At 53.2% G+C, this 27,902-nt stretch overlaps 2 long non-coding RNA genes across 4 annotated transcripts; both read left to right on the forward strand.

Annotated features, from left to right (window-relative positions):
* On the forward strand, positions 3,705-9,805 carry LOC110407061. Its single transcript, XR_002443703.1, has 4 exons — positions 3,705-3,747; positions 4,238-4,330; positions 6,563-6,637; positions 7,025-9,805. It is a non-coding gene; the product is annotated as an uncharacterized LOC110407061 (long non-coding RNA).
* Positions 10,194-15,273, forward strand: LOC110406981. Of its 3 annotated transcripts, XR_002443675.1 has the most exons (4): positions 10,194-10,548; positions 11,207-12,135; positions 13,479-13,890; positions 15,145-15,273. It is a non-coding gene; the product is annotated as an uncharacterized LOC110406981 (long non-coding RNA). The 3 variants fall into 3 exon arrangements; XR_002443673.1 differs by lacking the exon at positions 15,145-15,273 and having other exon boundaries at positions 10,198-10,548; positions 13,479-15,130; XR_002443674.1 differs by lacking the exon at positions 15,145-15,273 and having other exon boundaries at positions 10,198-10,548; positions 13,766-15,130.

Raw genomic sequence — 27,902 nt, forward strand, 5'->3', positions numbered from 1 at the left:
CCATTATCCCACCGCCAGACACAAGCACGTTGCACTCGGTGAGCGCTGGGGAGGTGGGGGGTGCTCCCACACGGCCTCACTGCAAAGCTCTGCTCCCAGAAGAATGCTCTGGCAGGGGATGGCCGTGGGGCCATCGCTGACACATTGCTCTTTTCACTTCTTCTGCGGCATCCGTGGAGAAACCACCCCGTTGCCTTGTTAGCAGCAATGGGCACAGGGGCAGTCTCCTCCCTGCGTGGTTTTTTGGTCAGTTCTAACCCAAACCAGACACCAGCTAAGAAAAATCCCTGCTCCCCATTTGGAGGGATGGAGGACTTTGCTGTGGGCTGCAGCTCATCCAGCTTTCAGGCAAATATCCACAGCTCTGGGCTCGTCCTTCCGCAGAAGAGGCACTTTTGGCTCCAAGTGCAAATTTCAGGGTGTGATTGTCTGTTCTGCACTGAAACATTGCAAGATTAATGGAAAAGTGATACTGGGAGAAGCTGATTTGCGTTACTGTTGAGAGAAGTTGTGGCTTTCTTGTGGCTGGGGCTGTAGGAGTCCAAATGTGACCCCGGGCAATTCATCCCATTCCTCATTTCCAGGAGAGGTGAAACAAAGGGAAAACCAACACCCCAGCTCCTGGGACACTGGCAGGTTGCTCAGCCAGGCAGCAGAGCTCAGGCCACGAAGCAGCGACGTTACTGTGAGCTTTGGCCAGAAACACAGAAAAAATGCCAAAACTCACGGAGCCCATGTTCACTGCAGGGAGTTGGATTGGATGAGCTTTAAAGGCCCCTTCCAGCTCAAACCATGCGATGATTTCTATGATCCCTTCCTGCATCTCCCTGCTCTCTCTGTGAGATTGTCTTCGTTCACAAGTCGACCAGCAGCAATCATGTGAGCTCTATAAACATTTAATGGAAGAGACACTTTTAATGTAATTATAATTTAAGCATAAAATATGTCACTTCTGTAGGATTTTGTTGTCTGGTGCATAATTACTTTATGGCACTATAAAAATATATTGCATTATGATGCCTTACCGTGCTTTGCTCAAATAATTTATAGCACAGTAATAGCGTGGAACGATAGTCAAGACCATTGTACCCAATCTAGCATATACATAGGAATTGTGGAAAATAATGATCGTGTTTAAGCGCTCATTTAATTATTTTTCGGTCTGGGCTGAGGTGTTTTTTTATCCCAGTTTCATCCCTGCATCCCCACTGGATTATAGTCAAGGTATCCAGAGGGATACTTAAAAAGCAAAGACATGGGAGCCGAATGCAGAGGGTTTTTTTTTTATGTGCCATTTCCAAACAATGGGAGGGAAGAGTAGGGTTGGCCACAGGTTATCAGGGCTGGATACAGCTTCCAGAATTTCTTCCCAAAGCCACATGTTGGAAACCTTCCCACTGTGAGCCCACTGAGACATCAAGACACAGCATCGAGGGCTGGCCTTGGTGATTGTAGAGGTCTTTTCCAGCATCAATGGTTCTGATTTCTCCGGATCAACAAACCAAACCCTTTCTGCTTTTGAGGTTCTTAGCATCTATGCCCTCGAACCAAAACCTCAGCGACTTCTGAAGCAAGACGCTGATTCGAAAACAGCCACCCGCTTTTCACCTTAGAAAGAGGGAAGTGAAATACTTCTCGGCAGCGTTTCCCACCTTGGCACCCCCCATCGCACATCGGCTGATCTGGGGCACGTGCACCCATTGCAGGGAGCTCTGAGATGGGTGCTATGGGAGCGCTGCAAGGGGGGGAGAGCCTGGTTCTGCCCCTCTCCCCTCCCCCCCAGCATGGGGTGTTCATTGCCCCAAGGCCATTTGTTTTGTGTGTTTTGGAGGAGCTGTGAAGGTGGGTGGAATGGGAGCTCCAGGCAAAGCCATCCCCGTGAGCAGAGTTTAAAACTGAAATTACAGCTCCAGAAGGATTTGGAAGACTCAGTGGTGTTGTAGGACTCGCTGTTAGGAAGCAATAACACTTTTCTTTTTCATCTCCATGCTTTCCTCTGCGTGCATGTGGGAAGCTGCCGTGGATGTGCAGAAGAGAACCCATGGAGGTCGGCCCCAGCCCTTCGCCCTGCCCTCCCACCACAGCGATGCCACACATCTTTGGGATGCACAGAGGAATTCAGAGAGGTGTGGGCCATTCCTCCACGAGAGCACTGAGTCACAGAAGTGCTCTGCGCTGAAATACAATAAAAGAAAGGGGGTTTCATTATTTGGGGCTGCGACTCCAGGGGCAACGTCCCCAACCTGGGCAGGTTTGCAGCAGCATCCCCAGGGCAGAGCCATCCTCCTCCCACCACATCCATGGCTGGGAGCAGGGGCGAGGGTCTAAAAACAGCGGTGGGCTCTGGGTATGCATCTTCAGCAAAGAGACTCATAAATGCAGCCGGGACTGAAAATCAATTCCTTAAAGCTGAAATCAATAACAATAACTAATATTAATAGTGATTATCCTTTCTTTATTGCACTTTGCAGTTGGAAATGAATTGTTTTTAAGGATTAGCGGCAGCTGAACTCTGTAATGCAATGTAAGACCGAAGATTTACTATGAAAACACAGCTTATGAGGAAAGACCCATTACTGCTGATGGAATACACTTTTGAAATAGCTACGGCCGCTGCTTCCATGGAGCAAATGGAGCCTTGGAACCTGCAGTCGGCAGAGGGTTTAGATTTCTGGCAGGAGACAGGGATTTGGGGCTCTAACCCTGTCTGGTTTTCTTGCAGTCTGACTTCTTGGTTCCCAGACATCCCAAATGCATTTTCATTTTTGGTGTCTTTTATCTGAAACAGCCTCAGACATGCAAAACTCCGGGGGGAGGGGAGGAAGAAAGGGAAGTATGCTAAGCCAGCCATATATCTATCTGAGTCAGCCATACATATATGAGACAGCAGTGTCAAGAGCCGTGTGTGTCAGAGTTTCCAAAAAGCAGAGAGCGTGAGGTGTGTGCTGAGCGCTTTAGGAAAGTCTGGTCTTGAGCATCCCCATGGGACTCCTTATGTTCCGAAGAGCTTCTGCAGACTGAGCGCTCCGATGAGCAGTGTCAGACTGGGAGGCTCCTGCAGAGAGACGGATGCAGCATGCCCGGGGCACCGGGCTCCATCCTGCTCTTCTGCCCATCTGTCTGCTGAGCCCAAACCATACTTCGTGCTTCTGGTTCCTGTCACCAGGAAGTGGTGATGCCTCAGGTGCTGGGAGCGGATTTGGGTTGGTTTGGGTTTCTTTGGTGGAGCAGAGGGGATCGTGAACCAGGGACATGGTGGGTAGCTCTGCTGCCAAGAGTTTATTTGCTGTCCCTGGGGGGTTGTTATTTGTGAGAAAGCGGTTCCCATCTCTTCCCACACTGCTCCTTTATGGGAGCTCGAGGCATCTTGCTGTTGAACTTGGAGGCCACCAGCCATGTCCATATGCAAAGACCAGCAGAGGAGCCACCTCACAGGCACTGGTCATGCCTTTAGGTTGCCTTTAACCCCAGTTTCTTCTGGGAGAAGGCAATGTCTGCAGTGAGAGCATCTGAGAAAGCCTGGACATGACAACTGTAGCAGAAATGCTAAGTCAGGTCTTGAAGCAGTGATGGAGCACCTGGTGGGAAGGCAGGGCCAGCCCAGGAGAGCTCAGGTGCACGCAATGGACCTGGGTGACTGGAAGGGGTGGAGCCAGGATCCACCCCTGCCCAGCCCTCATTTAAGGGTTAGCAGTGGAGGTGAGGGTTTTTTGCTCGAGATCCCTCCCCATCTGAGGCCTTCTGAAGGTGAGCAGCTTCTTTCCTTTATTTCTGTGCCCATGCTGTTGCATGTGAGTAAATCTTTACTTGCTGTAGCCTGGGCTCTTGCTACTGCAATGCTGCCTGGTTGGCACCTCCAGCACACAGCATCCTGAGGCTGGTTAGGTGTAGAGCTCCTCCACCTTTGATTCCTGGGTTGTTCACTCACTCTTCTTTTTAACACTGTGAAGTTTCTCCTATTAGCTGAGTTGTAAAGACAAGCAGAATGAAAGCCTTTTGCAAACAGCAATAGATCAGTGGCAGCTGGTGTGAGCAGACTGATCCTATCGCCTTATTGATCTCTGTTAAAGGGGATTGACACTTTTCACCCAGCAAAGGTTCTTTCCTTTTTATTGGAAGCATGGCCTTTCCTCCAGAAAGCAGGGCTCTTGCCTCTGTTTTTTTCTCTACCATGTTAATTCTCAGCTGCCTTCCTATTGTACAAAGACTTTTATCGTGCTTGTCCTGTTGTTCCCAGGTTTGCTGGAAATCTGTGTTTGAATCATAAAATGCACTTTCCAATGGACACAATATTCTGGTAACTGGAACAATAACCATTTACAAGATGAAGGTAACTTAGATGACTCAATGTTTCCCGCTGAGCTGCTTTCCTTCCCTCACTTGTGCCTTTCCATGGAGATATTTCGGCCATCCCAGAAACAGAAGCACTGGGATCTCTCCCAGTTGGGTTGAGCCCTCTGAGCTCCCTTCCATCGGTGCCAGCCTGGAAGGATTTATGAGTGCTTCTCTCAGCCTGGCATGTGTTGTGCAGATGTCTCGAGACTGGCTCAGCTTTGAACTCGCTCTAACCATTCAATTTTTTTCAGTTGCGCATCGTTGCTAATTTCCTCCAACTCATCTTCTGAGGGCGGGGGGGCTGGAAAGCAGCTTCTTTCTCCCTGCTTGGAGACAGCCTCTGTGGCCCCACAAAAGGGAGACGGTGGTGTCATTCTCTTGGGAAGGGTCATGAGATGGCAGTGGGAATGGTGCTGGAGATGCCCCATGCTTGAGGGGGAAACCTATGCCACCTGGGTGGGTGTGCCCACCATGAGGATGCACTGAGATGCACACGTCACCTGCCCGCCTCCTCCCAGCGCAGCGTCTGCTGGCTGGCATCTCGTTCAGATGCTCATACTTTCCCAATGAGTGTGTTTTCATTCACAGAATGAGTCACAGCGAGGGGCAGGAAGAGCTGACGAGCAGCCTGCTGGCACACACAGGGTGGGCACACACAGATCCCATGGACACCCAGGGGATGCAATTCCCAGCTGGCAGAGAGGGAAGTGCAGGACCTCGAAGCCCTTTGCAAGGGCTGAGCATCCTCTGCTGACTGTGGGAATCGAGGGCCTTTTGCAGGTTGCTCCTTGGGGCCCTTTTAAATTTGGGGTTTCCTGCTCATGCACTCCAACTGTATCCTTCTGAGGGGGCTGAGAGCCCTGCAAGGCATGGGATGCCAGCAGGTACCGAACCCCGCTGCTTCTCTCACACGCACACACACGCTCTGTTTTCAGAAAGGAAGTGGTTAGCAATATCTCTCTCTGCAGCTCTGGGTGTTCTGCTGTGTCCCAGCTCCCTGCCACCTCCCCATGTGTCTGCCTGCTGCCACCCGCCCAGCACCAACGCGGAGAGGGAGGGGACGAGGCGTGGGGGATGGAGAGGGGCTGGGGAGAAACGAGATAACGCACGGATTGATCCGTCCAAAGGTTAAGGAGCTGAACTTATTTAACTCCTGTTAGCTTATTTATTGTCCCTGAGTTATATTTGTGACTGCGACTGAGCAGATTACCGCAGGATTGCTGGGTAGATTTAGAAACCCGGGGTGTTTTTCTAGCTCAGTGTGCGTGTGTGCATGTGTCTGTGTGCGTGCGCTGCTCGCTTTGAGCGTTCCCCTTACCCACTGCCATTAGGGATGAATGTAAGCACTCATCTGTACATTGAGAGGCAGAGAAGGGGAAAAAAAAAAAAATCTCTTTGCTCATCAGATCAGAAACTAAATTTATGCCGGGTGCAACATATGCTCTTTATTATGCCATGAAAGCGGTGGGTAATAATTCCTCTGTCCTCAGAAACAGGGACACTTACTGCAGTAAAAACATATAGATAGATATATATAAAACCCTCCCACTGGTGGTAAACACATGCGTCATGCGTGATTGCTGGAAGCTGGAGCTGGTAAGCGCTGGATGGGGATGAGTAATGTTTGTTATGGCCCTGTGACTACCGGGCACTCAGTAGCAGGAGCAGCACAGCGGTGGCATGGGGCCCAGGAGAGAGACCAAAGTCCCATCCAAGCTTGGCTGCGGGCTCCTGGCCTGATCTCTCCGGGCTCCCCATCCCCTCCTGGAGCCCCATGGCCATGTGGGGCTCAATACGGGAATCAGAGGAGTGGGATAGGTGTCATAAAGAGGGGCAAGGTGCATTGTTCAGGTGGCTTGGCGAACGCCTGTTGTTACATCAGTTTCTTTTCTTTCTCTGTCTCTGTAAAACAGCCACAAAAAACGATGACTAATTTCTCCATGGAATATTCGCCTTTAAAAAAAAAAAAAAACAGACCCCAGGCTTGTGGAGACTTTCAGCTTCTCAGGTTGGATATTAGGAAAAATTTCTTCTCTGAAAGAGTGGTGATGCATTGGAACTGCCCAGGGAGGGGGTGGAGTCCCAGTCCATGGAGGTGCTCCAGAGCCATGGAGATGTGGCACTGAGGGGCATGGTCAGTGGCCATGGTGGGCTGGGTTGGGGTTGGACATGAGGATATCAGAGGTCTTTTCCAATCTGAATGATTCTATGTTTTTCTCCCTTGAAGTCCGAGTGTGTGTCTGGCTTATGGACCCAGCTGGGAAAGGATCTAAATGGGGAGCACATGGAGAGGTTGTCCTGGGTGAGGCTGGGCACAGCAGGCGGCGTGGGTTGGGTTTTGGAGCTCCCTAGGGAGCTTAAGAGCTCCCCATAGGAGTTGGACTTGGTGATCCTTATGGGTCCCTTCCAACTTGGGATATTCTGTGATTCTATTGGAGTTTGGAGATGTGGGGCCCAGGCTTTGTGGGGTCACTCACAGACCTGCAGATGTCCCAGATGAACCCCAGTGATAGCTACAGCGGGTCAGAAAGATCTGAGAAAACAAAAGGTTCTGAAGATGTTCAGGAGGAGGATGTCAAGAGGATGGCTTGGAAGACGTGGCTGTGGGACATGAGATCAGCAGGGAGGGTGCACCCTCCAACCATGCATCCATCCGTGCGTCCATCCATCGTCTCTCCATCCGTCACAGGTTGCTGGGATGAGGAAACCGATGTGAAATCAATGGAAGAGGAAGGGCTGGTGTCTGGAAAGTGCTTGGACCCATGTTAAAAACAATATGTATAAGGACAACAGAGGGAGTGCACATATGTATGAATAGCAAACCTATCCATCATTTTAAGTCAGAAACAGAGCCCTGAAGAGCCATGGAGCAGTGCTGCCACCAGGAATCAGGGCAGGTCCCTCCCAGGTCTGATCACACATGACATTGAGTGCTGGTCCAGCACCAGCCCTGAGATCTTCTGTGTTGACAGTGAGATGGAAATATCCTCCAGCATAAAGGCAGCAATGTGAGGGGGTTCAGCTCGAAGGAAAGCCCAGACTGCAGTGCTGGAGCCGTGCATGTGGCTCCTGGAACATCGGCTCAGCTCCTGCAGCAGGTCTGCTGCAAACACAGGGGGACAGCTATTGTGTGTGTACAGGACCAGTCTCTAGCTGCTTATTTTATTTGTTGGGCAGAGGGATAATTGACAGGTGGCTGTCTGGAAGAGATGAAGCCCTCCAGCAAAACTGCAGCTCCGGCAAGATGCGAGCGACAGAGAAATGGCTCCAGAGGTGATAGACTTGTTACTTTTAACACCGCCGGAGATATAAGGGAGCAGGGTTGAATCGCAGTTCAGAACAATCATACCTAACTGCTGAACTAAATAAAAGTGATGATTTCATACCGGTGTCTGTGACTGCCTCAGACTGAGCTGGGATTAACGAGCGTGTTGTTGCCTTTGGAAGGGTAGTGCACGCCCGAGGACTTCAGGTTCCTTTTTTAAGGAGTGCATCGCCCAGGAGGAGGGCAGGGATATGGAATGGGTGCACCCCAAAGCAGCAGTGATGTTTGCCCCCCAGCTAACGAACCTTGCTGGGAGAAGCAGGGAGCAGGATGATGTCACTGGGATGGGCTGGTGCCCAGGTCCCCCCACCGGTTGCAGATATCCATCTTTCCTCATTTTCTTCTTCATTTTTGTCCTTTTTCTGAGCTGCCCTGCCTGGGACTTTGAAGCCTACAGATCTCCCCTAGGCCTGGCGTTTTTGCCCCTCAATGAATCTGTGCCTGTTTTGATGATACACAGTGTTATCTGCTTCAGACTCTTACAAACAAAAACAGGAGCTTAAACATTAACCCCTGCCACCACAGCACCCTGACCTGTTGCTCTCTGAGAACTGACTTCTCATAGGGCAGATTTCTGTCTGTTTCTTTATCAACCTCAAACTTTTTTTTTTAACTGTTTACTAGAGTTTGCCCCCTGCGATGTTTATGATGTAGCACTACAGAGTCTCTTGCCCTGCCTTGCTGCACGCTGCAGTGGTTTGGGGCTGTGCTGGGACTGGGAGAGCTGGATCCCGTTGGCCGCATCCCTCTGCGCTCCCACCTCCGTGCGGCTTTGCAGCAAATCAAAGTGCAACAAATGGCTTTGCATCATTTCTTTGAGGAGCCCTGGGCCTTGTATGTTATCTTGAGGGCAGGGTATATGCTCCAATAAAAGAAGGCTTTATTACCGACTGCAACGGAGCCAAGGATTCAAACACGTATCGCCTTGTGAGTTTGTCATAAACTCCCTTTTATGGCCCTTCCAGTTTATGGCTAATGGGGATTTACAGTGGGAAGAAGGGGCCATGCGCTCTAATTAATGCAGTTATTAGGCTGGGAGGGCTCAGCACAGCCAGCCCTGCACTCTCCCTTCAGCGTGGCCCTGCAGAGCACACAGGCAACGTCTGTCCCCACATGGGGACCCATGGGATGGATGGGGAGCCAAGGGAGATCACTTCTATGGGCTCCCAGAGAAGCTGAGCACGGCATAGGGCAGTGGAGGCTGTGCTGAAAATATGTTGAAAATATCACTTGGGTGCTTCTTCTGTCAATTAAAAGTCATTGTTCCTCATCCATCTTTGGGCTCTGGATGAGTTCTTAGCCTGGCTCCATCCCTGCCACCCCTGGGGACATGGAATGTGGTCCCGTTGATATCAGCCCAGTTTCCATCACATGTGACTCTGCTGGAATGAAGCTGCGAATGAGGCAGATTTCATGTGGTTGCAGCTTCTCACTGGGAATGCTTCACGCCGCTTCGCTCTGCAATTAAAAGCGAGGAGTTGGGGCGAGAACAGTCCTGCTAATCATTTGCAGTCCACTCCCTTGAGCTAAGTTGTCTTTGCAAAGCCAAAATTATATCATATCAGTCTCCAGAAGCTACCACAGAAGTTAAATATTAAGTGGCTTATGTTGCTGGAAACTTCCGCTGGCTTCAGCTTGATCACAGGTCAAGGATGCCGTCATCAAGAGCGGCCTTGATCTCGAGCAGCCGCCATGGAAATGGCCAAGCCCAGAGGGACTGGCATACAGTGGGGCCATAAATCCAGCCCCGCGGGGCAGCCCAGTGCTCCTGACCTCACAGAAGAGTGGGAACGCTGCTGGAAATGCCCACAAACCCAGGAGGGACTTTGGGGGCTGCGTCAGGTGGAGGAGCGCATCCAGCTCACCGTGCTGGAGAGCAGCGCACTGATTTTCCAAATCTCGCCCAGCCATGAGGGCAGAGCCAGCTGCTGAGGTCCCAGGTGCCAGTTTTTGCCCTCATTTCACTCCAGGAATTTCCTGCAAAGGGAAGAAGACACAGGATGAGGGCTGCAAGGATTTTGGGGGGAAGTTGCCAGGGATTGGGCACCCAGCTGCCTTCGAGGCGCGGCGAGGTCTGCAGTGGAGAAGTGAAAAGATTCAGCTCCTTCTCACCACTATTATTAATATTCAAATTAATTAACTGTGCTGAGGGCTGGAGGAAATTGAATGTCGAGAACAACCTAAGCTCTGCTTTAGATTTTAAGCCATTTGGAGCTTTGATGTAAAGCTTGTGCTTTTATTATTATTATTTTTAAATCTCTTGATTTTTTTATGCCAACACCTGGCCTGCTTTAGAGGCGATGCAACAGTAATAAATGATCTCTATTAATTGGCCGTCAGCTGATGGGGAGCAGCAGGCTCCCGGATCAACAGGGCACATTCATGGGGGTTATGGGGCCAGGCTTGGAGGGGGGGACGCAGCTGAGCTCCCCAGCATCCTGATGCAGGGCTCCCAAACAGGCAGGGACCTTTGGTGAGGTTAAATTAAAAAAAAAAAAAAAAAATTAAAAAAAATTGAGGCTTTAATGAGGCAGAGCTTAAATACACACACTCCCTCTTTACCCATTTATTAAGTAATAATGGAACACTTTTGTCAAAGCTTAGGCACCAAATTTCTGACACCAGATGAGCTCTAAAGCTAATCAGGGGCTGGAAAAATGGGAATATAATTAAGGCTGCTGACAGCCCCGTGTCATTAACCTCACAGCTCTCAGGTGCCACACTGAACCACAGCTGCAAAAAATACTGTATTACGGGCAGTTGGTTTCAGCTGTGGAAATGAATTTGGCTTTTAATGGCTCTGTAATGTCTCTAGGGCTGAGGTGGTGGCAGGGGGAGGGTGGTGTTCTGTGCTGGGTCAGCTTGTCTGGAGCCTGTGCTGCTCAGTGGTGAGTGAATGGGGGAAAATGAGGGCTTTCTGGGTGAGGGTTCAGGCTGGGGCAGTGCTGATCCCTCCTCCCCATGATTAATTATTGCCATTATTAGGAATGTGAGTGTCCGCTTTGCCCGAGTGTCTAGGATTCCTGCCTGCATCCAGTCCTCTGATGCGGGGCTGGTGTCTGTGCCACCTCCTGCTCTGTGACTTGGCTACAGAAGGGGAGGTAATAGTGGGGCCCTGGGGTTCCAGCATCTCGCACAGCTGTTCCCTAGGCAGGCACTGTGGGACATGGGAAGGGTGGGGGTTTTGCCTGGGAAGGAAGGGGCCGTGTCACCGCCAGGAATAGCACCCAGGCGTCCCGTGACCTGAGCTCTCCTGCACAAAAACGTGATAAGGTTCCCAGCGCCAGGCACTGAGCAGCCATAGGAGAGCGCTGCAAAGGCCGCTGTCAGCGCCGCCTCCGAGGGCGAGCAACGCACAGAGCTGCTGCTTGTGAGCACGCTGCACCGTTCTCTGAGCAAAGGCTCTCAGCTCTCACTTGATGTGAAAAGCACCTATGAAGTGCTAATGAGCAGAGCAGCACTGAACCTGACTCAGCTCCAGTGTCAGTCATCATTCATCCTCTGCTGTCCCGCGCTTCCTAAGCGTGTCTCGCACTTTCTCTGCAGCCTTCTCAGTTTCTCGGGTGCAAAACTCAAGCTTTGGACAGCAGCAGAGGCAGGCAATGATGTCCTCGCTCTGTCTGCTTTGGAAGTCCTGGAGTGCGTTGGTGCGACCACAGCCACAGGAGCGGGGCAGTTTGGGATAAATCAAAAACAAAAGTGCCGTTATCCATATGGGACCTCACGAGTGCATTGCATACCCCAGCAATTCCGAGCACTCTGTGTACGGTTCTCGTTTGGTTTTAACTCAATTTCTTTGAGATGCAAATCAGAGGGATTATATTCAGAGGCTGCATCAGAAAGTCTTTAATCCAAATGGGCTATAAGATTTATTTAGAAGAGCCAAATGTCTTGTCTGGGACAGAAGCAACCGAGCTGAACTGAAACAGATGGACATAAAGGAAATTAAGCAACTCTAATGGTCTTATCCAGAGTTTCAAAGTATTTGGTCTTCGGAAAGCTCCAGCTCCTGGAAACACGTGATGAGATGGGGAGCTCAAGTTTCATTTAAAAACAGGCTTTGCAGTTCACTGAGAAAGACAATAATAATGTTTTCATTCCTCCTGTGTACAGAGGGAAGGCTGCCTTCCAAAGCCCAGCTCCTCAGCTCGGCTCATGACATCAGATGGAAGCGTATTGCACAACACTTGAATTCCTTGTCTTCATCACAGTATGGTTCTTTCAGCGGGCTGGATTTGGGATTTTGGAAGGCTGATGCTTCCCTGGGTTCTTGGGGTGCCAGGAGGCAGCTCCCCCTCATCTCTGCAAGGGGAAACCATCTGCAGCCTGGGCATCGAGGGGCAGCAGCCCTCCTGCTGGCAGCTGCACCGTGCCCTGCTTGGCTCAGTGCTGAGTACCCAGAGCAGAGAAGCTCCACGTGTCTGCGCCTTTGCCATCCTTCACCCCCGTGCTTTTGGATTTGGATTAAATAAAAGGTGAGAGAAGTGGGGAGGAAGGGAGGGAGCGTGAGAAGGAGCTCATCCGTTACCATGCTGCGCGCAAGGCGGGAGGTCTTGGCCTTCTGGTTTGAGTGCTTATTCCCCATAAAATACATCTGAGAGAAATCAATACAAGAAGCACGCAAGAACTTAAATCAAAGCACAAAGAAGCTGCACTTGGCGAACGGAGCGACCTTGCAGAGAGCTGTCTGAGCTGAGGGCCCAGCCCTGCAGATGTAAAAGCTGTTGGAAAAAAATAGCGAGGCTGGCATGCAGGCTGCCGTGCACTGCCTTGGCATGGGCCTCAGACAGAATGATGTCTGTATAGGAAAACATATGAACAGGAGGTGTTGGCCATAGACTGGGTGACCAGCAGGAGGTCAAGCTGCCAGTTTTCCCCTAGAAGAGCAAGGAGAGCTGATGTGCTCCGGGACACCTATTTCAGCTCAAGGGATATAGATGCCAGCATTGCACCTGGCTTGGTGGTGCACCGTGTCCTCCAGGCTGCAGCCGTGGCTGTGCAAGACCTCAGCCCACGGGAACACTCGTGCAGATCAGAGCAAGCTTTGCAAGCAGCAGGCTGTTTCCAGCAGCAGCCCGTGCATCCAAGCAGGGCCACCTGAGTGCAGGTGCTGGCTGCTGACCCCGCTGCTGGGTCGCAGTGCCGTGCTGCAGACACCATAAATCTGCAGAGGTTTGCTGCAGTCAGAGCTCCACCTCTGCAGACCGCGGGGCGCATGTTCCCATGCTGGGAAATCTGACCCCTTGGTAGCCTGAGAGACAGGAGAAGCCTGGGTTTGGTGTTTTGAATAAGTGGCTTTTTATCTGAAATCCCTTTGGGAGCATGAGCTCAGTAACCAATGAAATTATATCTGTTGTTTCAAGCAGTGAAGAAAACTTGGCCTGATGTTTATTGAGATTTATGGCTTCCCTTGAGCTTAATTGTCTTTGGGAGCCCTGGATCTTTTTAACGGTTCAGCTAAGTGGTACTAAGAAGGATGGTAATGGTTTGAGCAGCCTGCCCCTTTAGCATATCTCTTTCTCTCACACAATTTGCTGATATTTGGGAAATATAGCCGATGCACTCCCCTCCCGAGGTCACAGTTATTCACTGGTGTGAAACTTCAAGAGACAAAATCAGGTGTGAAAAGCTCCCAGGCAGTGTTTTCTGGGTGAGGTGATAGCTTCGCCCCTCGGGGCCATGCAGTGGGGATAGGGGGAGCACACATGGGCTCCAGTGGGGACAGTCACCTGCAGGGGCCCTGTGGCCCCTTCTGCCTTTGCTGTGGGCTCTTGGGTAGGTGCAGCTTCAACTGCCCGCCTTCATTTCCTCTTTGCAGGGGATGCGTGGTGGCTGGGGCATTGGCATCAACCTATGGAGCAACCCTTGTGGTGTGGGGCTTGGGAAGGAGGCCACCACCTCCTTCAACTCCTCCCACTGGTTTGAACTGGGGAAGGCTCAGCTCGTGCTCGGTGTCCCAGCCCCTGGGTGACCATCCTCAGACCCAATGCTGTCACCAGGAGCGGAGCATCGCCCTTCACGCACCATTATTCCTCACCCCCAGAGCCTTTTCATCTCTTATCGGCGGTAACCCCCGGGCTCTCTTATCTCCCCCCTGCCATCCAGCGAGGCCATAGAGCTGTCAGCGTGGGGAATGACCTTCACCTCCTCGCTCACCTCCAGGAGATGCTGTGTCCGCTCGGCCGGGCGCGTGGTTGGCTGCAGCAGCACTGCCTGCTGCCCGGAGCCAGGTAATTACAGCACCCGTTACGGTTCAGCAGGCACCTTCATTAATAAACCTCAAGTTTCCGAGGTGCCTAACTCGGCCATTGGAAACCACATCTGGCTGTAACTCTGCGGCGTGTCTAAGCTTTCAGCTCATCCCTGACTGCCTAAGCGGTTTACAGGACGGGCTGTAAACAATGTCTGTTTTGTTGGGGTTTTGCGTGCTTTGAGGAAAAGAAAGCAAACACTCGTCCTCTGGGCTCATCTCCTCAGTGCAGGGCTGAAGGCTGACAGCTCTTTCTCACGTTATCCCAGTGGGATTTTTGCTTCTGAAATAGCCCAAATAACGAACATATGGAGTCCTCCCATGCACGCGCAGCTCTGGTGCTTGGCGCTGGGCAGGGTCCTTGCTCCCAAGTGGCAGCTGCATGCAAGGTGGAGGGTGGAGGATAACTTTCAGAACCACTGGCCAGTCCCAGTCTTCTTAGCGTAGAGCCTCTATAAATATTATTTTCTGATATTTGCATATATCCCAACAGGAGGGCCCTTGTTGGGATTGGCTCAATGTAGTTGCTGCTGCCCAGTAGCTCCTTCCTTGTGCTTTGGTGAATAAATTACCCTACAGACTCCATCACCTCTTAGGGCTTGAGCGCTTCCCCTGGCACAAGCCCGGCTTGCAGGAGGAGCAGCTACTGATGGGAAGGATGGAGTTAAATTCCATAGAGATGTAAGGAGAGGAGATGGGGTAAGGAGATGAGTTGGGCATCAAAGGGAGTGGGTAGGCAACTTGCAGCCATAACCAGCCCCACCCAACAGCCAAACACCCCCACTAGTAACCCACCAGAGCTCAAAGGCAAGCGAGTGCACGTCTGTGTGGAGGAGCTCCAGGTTGTGCAGCTGGGAGGGAGGAATGGGGGGTTGGGGGGCCAGAATGTTGGGCTGAGCTGTGTCCCCGGCTCAGAGCCCTCCCCTGGCTGTGGGATGGAGGCTTGTGGTATTTGGGAAGCGTGATCCTGGTGCTTGGGACATCCAGGCTGCTGGGTACCATCATGCTGAAGGGAAAGATGCCCGTACCTTGGCACCGGTGTGCCAGCAGCCCTTCTTCCTAGAGCCGGGCACTGGGGATGCAATGGGCTTGCACACCTTTGGGGCCAGTGCTCACCGTGACGTTGAGCATCGGCTACCAACCTGAAAGTGAGCAGAGCTCTGTAGGAAAGCCAGAAATTTCTGCTCTGCATCCCCATCACGGAGCAGGCGAGGGCCACCTATGTGTTTCCCAGGTGCTTTCCCACCCTGGGGAATTGAAGAGGAGGTGGCAGCGTTGGCTGTGGGTTGTTGCTGAACTCGCTCGTGGATTGCTAATGATGTTTGTGAAAGCCCTGAATGAAGACCACACACGGGAGGCCCAGGCGAGTGATGTACCTTAGACCTGGAGGGTGCGAGGGAAAAATGCTTTTGTGCCTGACTCACCGGCTCTGTGCTAACACTGACTCATAATTACTGATTTCGATTCAGAAAAAAAAGATTTATCTGCATTCAAACCTATGGAAGAGGCCAGTGCAACCTGCTAATGAGGAGGGGAGGTGGTGCTGCTGCTCTGTCCACAGCCCCGTGTAAGGTGTGGGGAGAGCATGGCAGATTGGCACCAGGGGCTGCGATGACCCCCAGTGATGGGGAGGGTCCGGTCACCCCCATCCCTACACAGAATTGGTCACGCAGGAGGGAAATTTCCTTGAACCACCTGGGTACTTCTGGCCTGTTTTCCCATGGCCCCGGCGCGAGCAGGCAGCTCTGCAGATGAAGATGTCTCGCGAGCAGCACGTTGGACCTGAACGCGTGTTTGTGTGGTTCCCCTGCTGCCAGCACGACGGGAGCTACACGGCGGCCAGCCATGCGGAGCCAACAAGAAAAGCCTGCCGAAGAAAGGCACTGGCGATGACAATACCCGTTTGCAGGATGGATTAAGCTCGGAGCAGTGCCTGGGCTTTGTGCAGGGGCAGCCCTGGGCTCTGAGCATGCAGCGTGGTGGCAGGAGGCTACAAAAGCCGGGCTCCCGCACAGCCCCATTGCCAGCAGTGCTAACCCAGCCCGTGCAAGGCTCAGTCCCCGTTGCTGCCAGGACCGTGCTGCCTCCTGCCCTGCCCTGCCCTCTCCCAGTGCCCTGCTCGTGCCACCTTGCCCCCCCCTGCTGCTCAGCCCTGCTGGATGCTAAGTGGAAATCCCCCCCCTTGTGCCAAGTGTTAAATACTTATCAAGCTAATACGGCGTCTTCGCGGAGGTGCGTACATGAGACAACATGTTACCATAATTAACAAGCAGCTGGAGTTGGCATCGCTCTGCGCTGCAGCTGCTGGCGGCGGCTCCCAGTGCCTTTCCCAGGGCTGTGGCTCTGCCTGCCCCCGATAGCAGGGGAGCGCTAGGGGTAGGGGGGCTGGGGATGCCTCTCAGGTCCCTTCCCACCTCCAGCCCAAGGTCTGCAGAGCCCTTGGGCTCTGGGACTATTTCTGGGTCCATTCCTGGCAGGCAAATGCTTATACAGGGAGTGAGGGGCTGTCGTGGGTTGCACTGTGTTGGCAGCTGTAGGGAATCCTGCTGCTGGAGTCTTTGGGAGCGGTGGCTTGTCCCTGTCCCATTGATGTGGCCATGGAATCACAGTGCTGCAGGGCTGGTCGTGGAGCAGAGGTGGCCAAGCCCCACCAGGATCTATGTGATAGGTGTCAGGGACCAATGGTAGAAAAGAGCTTGGGAGAAAGAGAGAGGGGCTATGATGGGACTGTGAGCCCAGTCCTGGGGAGGAAGGTGGCAGAGTGAGGTGGTTGGTGGGGGTCATTTATTTGTCCAGATTTATTGAGACGATGTGGATGAGTTTGCTCATCCATCCCTCCACTCAGCCCTATGCAGAGCCGCTGCACAAAACCTCCCCATCCTTTTGAATTGCCTTGAGCTCCCTAACTTTCCAGTCCCAGAGAAGTCATCTCAGCAGCTGATGTTTGTATCGTGACCTACATTGCTATTGGGTTTTAAATATATATATTTTTACTGCGCTATATGCCGGCTTCCCACATGCAAATTGCTCTGAGTGAACCATTTATCTGGAAAATAAAGGTTATGTTCTCAAAAGGCATTTAGTTCCTTTCTGAATGATTGAGCGAGTTTTCCACCGAGAAAACAAAGGTCTTTAACACAGTCCAAACCGATGACAGGGAAAAAGGCTCAGGTAAAACCCCTCCATTTATTTAATAGCTCCCCCTTCCTCATTCATATTTACAAGATAAAAGGGGCTCCATCAACCCATTAGAGTTGAAATACGTGTCCTGTCTTCAAGGAAAGCAAATCCCATCTGGCATCCCTGGAGGAATATAACCTTAACTTCAGCTTAATGCCACATTAGGGTATCTTACAGATCCTGCCTGAGATTTACCTGCCTTTAAGGGAGATTTATTTTGGAAGCAAACAGGCTCATGTGACAAATCGCTTTCCACGAGCACCTTAGGCGAGGAGGAGCGTTTCTCAGCGGTTCCCTTGCCTGGGGTCCGTGTCCTGGGCTGGGTGAGGAGCTGGGAGCCCCGGGGGCTGTGCCCTGCCCCAGGGCTGGGCTGCTCCCACCCGCCCCACTGCACAGACCCTGTTCCCTCCGCGCATGCAGGGGTTGGGGAGAAGCTTTAGGGAAAGGTGGCTCCAGCTTCTGCGGTGCTTGCATTTGCCTGGGAAATCAGAGAGTTTTCCGTGATGCAGGTTATTGCTGCCGACACCTCTCTGCATCCCCACCCCAACACCGCCCGTTTCCCTCACCACCCCCCCGCTGCCTTAATGCCATCAACAGGAGCAGAGTGGGGCACTTTTTTCATACGCAACGCAGCCTCGGGGACTCGGTGCTGCAGCAAAGAAGGTCCTAAAAACGCGTCAGCAGTTGCACGAATGCAGGATGGGGTTCCTGCAGCACGCAGCATTCCCAGCAGCTACAGAACTGGGTGACTCCCTCCCAAGTGGCACTGCAGCAACGTGGTTCTCCAGGGCAGCAAAAATGCTGATGGTCTGGGGTGGGAAGCATGGCCTCGCTGGGTCTGCGGAGAGGTTTTGGCCAAAGCACCATAGTGGTGTCTGAGCAGAAAGCGTGTTTCTATACAGAGCTAGCCTGGAGGTGATTTTTGCAGCAATAGATTTATTGTCATTTCTGGTTGTATTGATATGAATAGAAATAGATGAGGGTTTTGTAATGATTTAATCAATCCCAAATGTGTGAGACTGCTTGGGATTAAAATACGAGACATTTCTTGGTGTTCCCTGCTTGCCTATGCCTACAGTGGTAGCTGTACTCTTTCCCTCAGACCTAACTCCTGCAAACGGAAAACCTGGGGGGTTGTAAGGTGGAACACACACTGTGCCATGCGAGCCCCTGGGCCTTGGATGCTCCACTTCTCCTCCTGGCTCTCGCCAAGCCCCTGGGCGGCAGAAACCCTGGTGTCTGCTGGCAGAGCCTCCCCAGCAGCGCCCTGGGGAGAGGCTGCAGATGCCGGGGATTCCTGCGAGCTCCTCTCCTCTTGAGACACCACGCAGCGTGAGGGTGGCTGGGCAGGATGGGGGGCACAGAGCATCCCTCGTGGGGAGCCACCTCCAAAGGGCTCCGTGGGATACACCCCAACACAAAGCTGCTGGTGGGTTTGGGGTCACGGCTGCTCACGCTGAGGGGCTCTGGGGACGGGCACAGCTGGCCTGCTGCCCTGTTACCAAACTGCATCTCATCAGGCTGTTGATGTACACACTGTTCAGCCTGAGAACGAGAGGGCAAGTCAGCTGCAGCTGGGTGAAACCTATCTCCTCTGCACTGACCTGGCCTGCCTGACTGGTTTTTTATGATTATTTTTTATTCTGTCTCCAGTTAGGCAATACACTTGCCTGTTAGAAATATCGCCCTGGGCTGCCAGCTCAGCGAAGGAGAAAAGCGGGTGTGTGTTACCGAGGGAAGATGGGGGTCACCTCCCTGCCAGGGGGACACCTCGCCCCTTCCCTGCCCTCCCTGGGCTGCTGCATCTGCAAAAACCCCTCCTTGGGCTCTGCTGCTCACGGGGCGCTCAGAGCTGAGCATCCTCACGCTGGGATGCCCTGGGGGGAGCTCCCAACATCCCCTCCGCAGCTCCTGCACCCCCAGGGTCGCTGGGCTGCTGTGGGTGGATTTCAGCCCAGCCGGTAGTTTGGGATCGTTAACCATGAAGGTGCCCCTGGGAAGAAGCGAAAAAGGTATTTGGGAAAATTTGCTAACAGACTCTAATGACTTAATAATCCCTGCCGGAGAGAGCGCGGCAGGTTATGTGAATGTCAAGTTTGTTTGCTTTGCCGAGAGCCGGCTGCTGTTAGGTAATCAGAGGGTGTGACCTCCTTCGTGGGGAGAAGGCAAGGGAAGGAAAGCACGCGCCCGCTGCCCTGCTGGAGGTGAGCAGCAGCGGCGATGGGCAAAGAGTGGTCCTGGCAGCCCCGCTGCTGAGCTGGAGAGCACTAATTGCCCTGCTCAGCCCACTGGGAGCATGCTGTGGGGCTGGGTGGTGGGATGGGATCGCTGGGGATCCAAAAGGGAAAGCAACCAGGAGCCCAAGCTGTTGGGAGTGTGTTTGTGCTGCACTGCTATGAGCTGCCCAGGGAGTGTGGCTGGGTGGGCACGGGGCAGATGTACGTGCCCAGGTGAGCTGTGGGACAGCATGAGCCCCTCTTGGCCAAGCCTGCACCCCGGCCTGCCCAGATGGGGAACGTGGTCCCATTGTGGGGATGCCACTGGGAATCATTGGATCATAGAATGGCTTGGGTTGGAAGGGACCTGAAATATCCTCCTGCTCCAGTCCCTCTGCTGTGGACGGGGCTGCCAGATCAAGTTGCACAGGGCCCCATCCAACCTGACCTTGGGCACCCCCAGGGATGGGGCATCCACGACTCCTCTGGGCTGCAGTGCCAGCACCCAACTGAGCAAAGTGTGGGATTTGCTGAACGCTGGGACCTTTCCTTGTTGGTAAAGGAAAGTCAGGGCATGACTGTAAGCATACTTTGCACTGTCTGCCATGACCCGTGGCATGGGTACAGGCTGCCCCACACCCATTGGGATGTGACATCTCACTCCGGAAGCCGAAAGCAGGCAGGTGGGTGCTGACCCCCTCCCCAGCGCTGGGTCCAGCGGGAAGGGGAGTGCAGCATTGCAAGCACCGGGGCTCCTGGAGCACAGGTTGCCACCTCGCAGCCCCAGCGCTGCTCTCAAGCCCCAGCTTGCCTGCCCCGATGCTGTTTGAACAGGCACCTTTGCAGACGTAGCTCTAGGCCAAGTCGTGGGGCAGCCGGGAGGGAGCCGCCTGGCTCCAGACCCCGCTGCGGGAGGTCCGGGCGCGTGGGCACCCAGGTACCGCGTGCCAACCGCAGCTCTGCCCCGCGGCCCCAACACCTGTGGCCACTTTGAACCCCAACCACAGCCCCGAGGTGCCAGCAGAATACGTGGGAGCGCCGGGGCTCGGCTTACACCCATTTTTACGACCATTCCTTAGAATTCTGGGGGCATGTTGCATTTCCAAGCAGACGCGCATCCTTGCAAATAGCAGCTCACAGGAGTCCTCCTAGCAAAAAAAAAAAACAACAACACAACTGCATCGTGAGGCCAAGTCTTCTGCCATCTCTCCCTGCTCCTGCTTTCTGCCTGCTTTCCCAGGGCTGCTGTGCTTTAGGGGATTTGGGGAGGACGGCACCATGCCCTGTGCACAGCACCCAGCATCCTGCAGGGATGCCCTGGATGCCACTGCAGCAGGCAGCTCCAGAGAGCATGACACACACTCTGCAAAAAGAATCAAAAAAGCAGACAGACACACACAAAAAAAAAAAGAAGAAAAAAAGGAAAAGGCTTCTGAGGCTTAGCGCTGGATATTTATACACTTGACATAAAGGATATTTCTGCATTGAAGTAATAAGCGTGACTCAGTAAACCAATGGGGAAAGGGTGTTCCCTTTGCAGCAAAACCTCAAAAGATCAAAGAACTTCTTGAGCGGTTTAACATTTTGAATGTTAAATGAATTGGTTTCCCCTCCCTCTCCCCCTCATGCTTGCCTTAAAGTTTTGAAAAAGAAATGGTTGGATTTTAGCTGGGAAGGGATTGCTTTGGCAGCTCAGGGGAGCACGGAGCTGAAATGGCACGGGCACAGCCATGGACCCAGGGGATTGCAGCCCTGGATGGGGACATGATTTAATGGAAACTGGTTTTCCACCTCCCAGACCCACTCCTGCTATGGGATGGATGCAGGCAGCCCTCACCAGAGGGATGTCCCTGCACTCCAAGCCCCCACACCATGTCCACTGCTGCTCTTCAGGTAGAGCTGAGCATCACCAGGTTCCAGCAGCTCCTTCCCTTGGGAGAAGCAAATCCTGCTATTGTTGTGCTTACACAAGGTGTAAGGGAATGGCCCTGTCCCCTGCCTGCAGCAAGCAGCAAAGCCTGGCGTGTATTCACCAGGGAGGGACAGAGCTGTGTCAGTGGTTCTCAGATACATGTGCCTTTGTGGGATCGATAGGCTGGAGTAATATATTGCATCGAGATAACAAATCACTTAGCTTATTGGGTCTTAATTAAGCCTCTTTTATCTCCGTGACAGCCACACACCTGGGCTATCACCCGGGCGAGCGGCGGCTGAGCGGAGGGGGACGCGGTGCGGGAGCGCAGGGATTGATGAGCTGCACCGGGTGGAATTGCCTCATTGTGCTGCAGCACTTGGGGCCATCCATCTCCCGCTCCCCACACCTGTCCTGGGCTGGGACCCCCCACTGCAGCCCCCTCCTCCCGGCACCGTGCAGGCAGGGGACGAGGGACAGGGGCAGGGGACACCCAGTGGCATTAGGTAGGCGCAGGGCGACGAGCTCAGGGTGAGCTGCCCCGTTAGCCCCCCTGGGTAATAGATACAGTTGTTATAGTCCCTGACAGCGTGAAATGAAGACCTACATCACCATAATGTATTGTCAGGCTGCGAGCACACTGCGGCCCCGGAGATGAATGAATGCAATATCTCTGCGTGAGAGGGGGAAGGCGGGGACGGGGGCTTCGCTGTGCTGCTGCCCTCTGGGCGCTTTGTGTGGTGACAGAAAAAGGCATTTTTTATGGGTGATGCAGAGGCTGAGGGTGTCCGGTCCCCGCAGAGCTGATGACAGGTCCAGCCCATGAAGGGCAGCGTGTAACAAATGACCGAAGCGCTGCCGTGATGAGTTCAGCCAGCAATGAAATCATCGCGCCCTGCCTTGCTGCCAGCTGGGGCTGCGGGGCAATTGATGGCACTGGGGCAAGAGGGATCTGTGCACGGCACGGCTCCTGTGAGCCGAGAGCAGAGGGAGCCTTCCAAACCAGGGAGGCTGGAAACGCGCGTTCGTGACAATGGGAATCTGAGGCACGGATCGCGTTTAGTTCTTTGAAAGTAGGACAGTTCTCATTCTGAAGTACGACTGCTGATGCAGTGACTTGGAGTGGAATAATGAGAGCTGGGAGTTGTGAGTGACTTACAGCCGAGAAGCCAAGTCCTGCAGGACCCCCCCGTCTCTGCAGCAGCGGCCCTGCTTTAGGATGATGCTTAAATCCTTTCCCACTGCTGGGCTGCTGCTGGGGCTCAGCCCTTCCTCTCCGCTTACTCCAGGGCAGGCTGGCAGCAACAAAACTGATTGGGAACTGGGGAGATCTTCCTGAGCACAGGTCTGAGTATGGCTGCAGGCTTATTTCAGGCGAAGATTGCCTGGGATGTCTCCCTTTCCCGGTGTTTGATATGGCAGTGACCGTACCCAGCCTCTCCTAATGGGTTTTGATTCCTGCAAAGTGTTGAGCTGTTCTTGCTGCTGCACGGCAGGTACTGCATGTATGCAAATACTCCATTAAAACAATAAAATAGGGGTCTGGGCTGAAAGACAAGCAGCTCGTAATTCAGCATTGCAATAAACAAAGTCCAAAGTACTCACATTACACAAAATCCAACCGAAGGGCAACACCCTTCCAGTGATCCTGAATTTTCACGACTGTTTGCAGGTTTTAGGATGAACATGAGGCAGTTGATACAGGAATGGCCAATCCCCATAAGCTGTCAGTAAACCTTCCTCTCCAGACCAGCTCAGCTGGGCATATGGTGTTGTCAAGGTCATTCCCAATGCGTGATGGACCTGTTAGCTGATGCTTGTGACATTTCCCATCAGGCAGGGCAGGATTCCCTTCCATGTCATGAGGTTTTGGGCTGGATGTGCCTAGCAGCTTCCTTCTCCTTGCCCCAACCCTCAGCTAGGATCACAGAATCATTCAGGTTGGAAAAGCCCTCTCAGATCCCCAAGCCCAACCCAACACCATGCCCGCTGCTCACATCCCTCAGTGCCACGTCTCCATGATTCCAGAGCACCTCCAGGGACAGGGACACCACCACTCCCTGGGCAGCTGTGCCAATGCATCACCACTCTTTCAGAGAAGATTTTTTTCCTAATATCCAACCTGAAATACTTCCCCGTCCCATACTCCTCCCAGCCAGCCATCCCTGGGCGTTATTATTGCATCAGGCGCCGTGCAGTGATTTGAGCATCTCCCTCAAGCACTCGTGCTGCAAGGGGCGTGCAGCTCTGCTCTTTCCTTTGGCCATCATTGCTGCTTGGAGGTTTTTCCCTCCGAGGTTGGGTCTTTCCTCACGCTGCCGCTCAGAGCCCGTCCCCATCGGTGATATACGATGCCCTTGTAATCTCCAGTGACATAAATTTCACTCCTGTTTGTCTCCCTGTGTCATATCCTTCTTGCTCCGTGCCTGTTATTGTGTCTAGCTTTGCGGCTGCGTTTCGGCGTTTTCCCTTGTTTGTCTCCTTCACCTGAGGATGTCCATTATGGGATGTAACAGCTTTAATAGCTTACAAATGGGAGGCTGGAGTTTTTGTGCTTCAGGGAGCAGAGCTCACAGCCGTCACCGCTCAGAGTGGCGTTTCCCAGTGCTGTGTACCCCAGCTGCTTTCTTCCCTCCTTATTTTAAGTCCAGGGACAAATGGCTTGTAAAGATTCTGGTCCAATTCATACTGCTGCTACGTGGAGCTGCGTGGGCAAGTTGTCCCTGTCCCCCTCCATTCTGGCCCAGAGGCAGAGATGTCTCTTATTGGTCTCCTCCCTGGGGTGCCCTGGTGCAGCTGGAGCCAAATCCCAGCATCTGGCAGCAGTGGTTGGGCTCTCCTCATCCACACCTCTCCCAGAGCAAAGCGCCATGCGGCCAGGATCTAATTAAGCAGGCTAATCTGAAGGAGGTACTACATCTCCATGGAAAACCGCTTCAGTTTGGCTTCTCCGGATAATAAACAAAGCACTTGGGCAGATGATAGGGCATTTAAGTGTTTACTCTTCAGAGCATTAAGTGCTGAATTTGTTTTCAGCTTGCTTATGAAAAACCCTCACTGAGCAAAGCACACAAGGGGCTCGGTTGTACCTCCAGCTCCGCTCCGAGCCTCCTGCAAGGAGCCCGGTCCCTGGGCTGCCCAGCAGGAAGCAGCAGCCATCAGCAGCACGGGGGCTGCATCTGCACTGTGGGGATGCTGCTGGGGCAGAGAGGTGCTGGGATGGAGCAGCATCTTCCCACGCAACCCCAAACAGAACGCCGTGGGCCGTGCCCCGCACACATCTGGCCGCCACTGCTGCACAGGGGAGGCTTCGGCCAGGGTTGTAGAAATAGAGCACAAAACCAACAAAACAACTCTCCATTTCTAAAGCTCTATGAAGTTTGCACCCCACCACGCCGGGACAAAGGCGGAATTAGCAGCCAGCAAAGAGGAAAGCAGCACAAAGCCACACCATGGTGTCGAGAAGCCAAAAAGCCCTTTTCCTTCTCAGTGTTTGGGTACGGCTTAAGGGACTGCTCACGACACCGAGCCCAACGCGGGGCAGCCTTGCAGCTCTGTGCATCCGCGTGTGCTTGAGCCGAGCTCTCCCTGCTGCTGTGATTTATAAACCAACTTCGACGCATCCAAACCGATGCAGAATGACTCAGAAGTTCTCAGACAGCCATCAAAAAGGGGACGGAGGGGTGCACCCGGATCTGGCAGCAGCAGCCTCCTTTAAATCGACCTTTTTCAGGAAGAATACTGTGGTGCGGGCCAATTTGGGATGCGTCTGAGCATGCTTCCCATCCACATCATGGATTCAATTACAACACAACGCTTTGCAGATTTCTGTTAAATTTTAACTCGTTTCACATGGGTTGCATGAACTTTGCCTGACATTTGGAAGCAGGCAACTTGTGTCATCAGGTTACACTCACACTTATCTCTGCAAACATATCCTTGTACCCAAACCAGCACCAGCACACTCGTCTTCGCCGCGGCTGGCATTAATTGAACCTGAAATGTTCTTTCCTCGGGCTCTGCGCTCCCTCCTGCTCACGGAGCCATGTGTGTGACCCCGTCCCCTGCTCGACGAATGCAGCTGCAGCAAATGGGGTGGCCACGCAGACAAGGGCAGCGGGCGATGCTGAGCAAGCATCTCGCTGTGGATTTTTGGAGAAGGGCAATGCCACAAAAAGGGGCAGACTTTGAGATGACCCTGTCCGTCCCCAGCCTCCACGTTGCAGGGATGTGTCCGCAGCGTGTACAGCTGGTGGCCCAAACCCCATCTCCTGGGGGACCCTCCTGTCCCCAGAGCCCTGTGACGTGGCCGGTGACTTGCTCAGCAGCCGTGCCCTGCTCACCTCCATCGCATCGAGCCGTGCAAACCCAGCTCTGACCATCTGATGGCTAAAACTCAGGTGTGATCAAAGCCCGGCCTCTCTGCTGTGTCGGGGGTCAGCAGGGGAGGGGGAAATGTGAAAATCCTGGCATCAGTCAGCAGCCGGCTCTGCCTTCAGCTGCAAGAAGTGGCCAGCTCTGCTGATCAAAGGCCTCGCCACTGTTGTTTTAAAGGTGACATTAACATTTAAGGAGCTTTTGAAAGTCCTGGCTGGCAATAAAAAGCCAGACACTCAGTCACAGAGCAACTCAAACGCAAGTTTAATGATAATGAAACAGCCTTTTGTTCTTAGACTCAAAGAAGGACCACAAACCTATTTATAGTGTTTATAATAAAGACTGTGAAACCTTTTGCACATAATCCAGCAAACCGATACCTGCAAGCCTCGGTGTTACTCAGTGATCCCCAGAGTGTGCAGAACAGGCTTTTGTGAACACTTTTCCCCTTGGCTTGCAGGCACAACCACCTCTCTCTGTTGCAGTGAGGACTTCGACAGCACAATGTGGATGCTTCTGTGTGCTTGCAAGCCCTGGCCTCATTAAGTGTGTCCCCCATGGCACGGCATGGCATAGAACAGCATGGCACATCATAGTATGGTATGGCATGGCATGGCACAGCGTGGCATGGCACAGCATGGCACAGGACCTACCCTGCACCCCATCCTGGCTGCACAGTGCAGCGTGGGGCAGCAGTGGGGGAAGCTGTGCAGGCAGTGCTGGGCTCAGTGCACCACGAGCAGCCCCAGCCCGACATTGGGTTATAAATAGCCTGGAAATGAGAGCTGGGGAGGTCAGAGCCATGGCTGGGTAAGAGAATCCCCTGCTCCCCACACCACCCCTGGCTGCATTGTCTCTTACCACGAAGCTCTTTGCTCCACGGCTCCCAGCCCCGCGTTGCGTGTTACCTTGCAGCTCCAAGAAAAACAATTGCACGCACGCTCCTTAAAGCACACAGCTGGAAATGCCATGCAAATTCCCTCACTCCTCCTCACCCTCCTAGATGTGGTAATTAGCACTGGGTCCTCATTCCACGCACTGAGTGCTGGGCAGGCTCAGCATTCCTAGCAGAAGATGGTACGGAGGGCAGATAGCCCACATCTGCTGCAACTCCTGCTGCCCATGGCAGAGCCAGAGAGTAAATTCACTCCCTGCCTTTTGCAGTGGCAATCTGGGATGAACATCTCCGTGCACAGGGAGTGGTGGATTTCCATCCCTGGGGGTGCTCCAGAACCATGGAGAAGTGGCAGTGAGGGACACGGTCAGCGGGCATGGTAGGATGGGTTGGGCTTGGGGATCTGTGAGGGCTTTTCCAACCTCCATGATCCTGTGATTTTGCAGAGATGCTCCCAGCCCCAGCATGGCCGCTGCCTCTTTCCCCTGCCCAGCTCACAGCACAGTGGGCACTACTGGGGAGCTCAAGCGAGGGGCATGGAGGTCCCTTTGTTTCCTAAGGGCACAACTGGCCAAAGGAGTCAGTGATGGGAATGCACGGGGTGGGGGAGGCGGGCGATGGGAGAGCTTGGGGCTGGATGTGACCCAGACCTGGGGAACAGATGCAACTCATAACGTTAATGAGGTTTTTTTTTCTTCCTCCCCAAAGGCGCTGCGCTCCTGAGAACCGGGGGCTTTCTATCCCATGGCAACACCAAGCGGGGAAAAAATGGGCCTGGCTTTTATTTCATTTTTTTTGTCCTTTACAGGAATCGCAGGCAAACAAAAGCCCTGAACAGATTTATCATTTTTCTTTCTCCCCCACCCCCTCCTTTTCTTTCCTTTTATATTTTTTTAAAATAGGGTTAGAGCAAGATGGATGGTTCCCCAGGCCCGTGGAATGAGCAGATAGAGGCAGCCCTGTCGGCTCTGGCATCCCATTAAGCCAAGCTGCGGGAGGAGGCCACCGTCGCACTTATTACATTTGCCCCCACCCGGACCCCAAATATCAACCCTGGTGTGGGGTGCCCCCAGCTCGGCCGCCTGCGCCCCACGTTGCCCAGTGCCACGCGCACCCCCACCCCACTCTGTCCCCCACATCAGCACAGGAATCGCTTCTTGCATCCCTCGGTGTCAGCCCACCCCGATTCGTCACTGACGGGTGACAAGCGTTGTGTGGCTCGGTGTGGCTTTGGGGGGGTAACCGGGGGGGGGCTCGGCCAGCATCCGACCCGCTGCTGACCCGGGGCTGCTGTGCCTGGTGAAACGACAGTGAGGAAGGAGGGGAAAAAAGCAAAAATAAAAGGAAAAAGGGAGGGGGTGAAAAAATAAAACCAACCCCATCGTGTTCATGAGCCCGTGAACCATGCGCTC

The sequence above is a fragment of the Numida meleagris genome, chromosome 16 (assembly GCF_002078875.1).
Source record: "Numida meleagris isolate 19003 breed g44 Domestic line chromosome 16, NumMel1.0, whole genome shotgun sequence".
Classification (NCBI taxonomy): Eukaryota; Metazoa; Chordata; class Aves; order Galliformes; family Numididae; genus Numida; species Numida meleagris.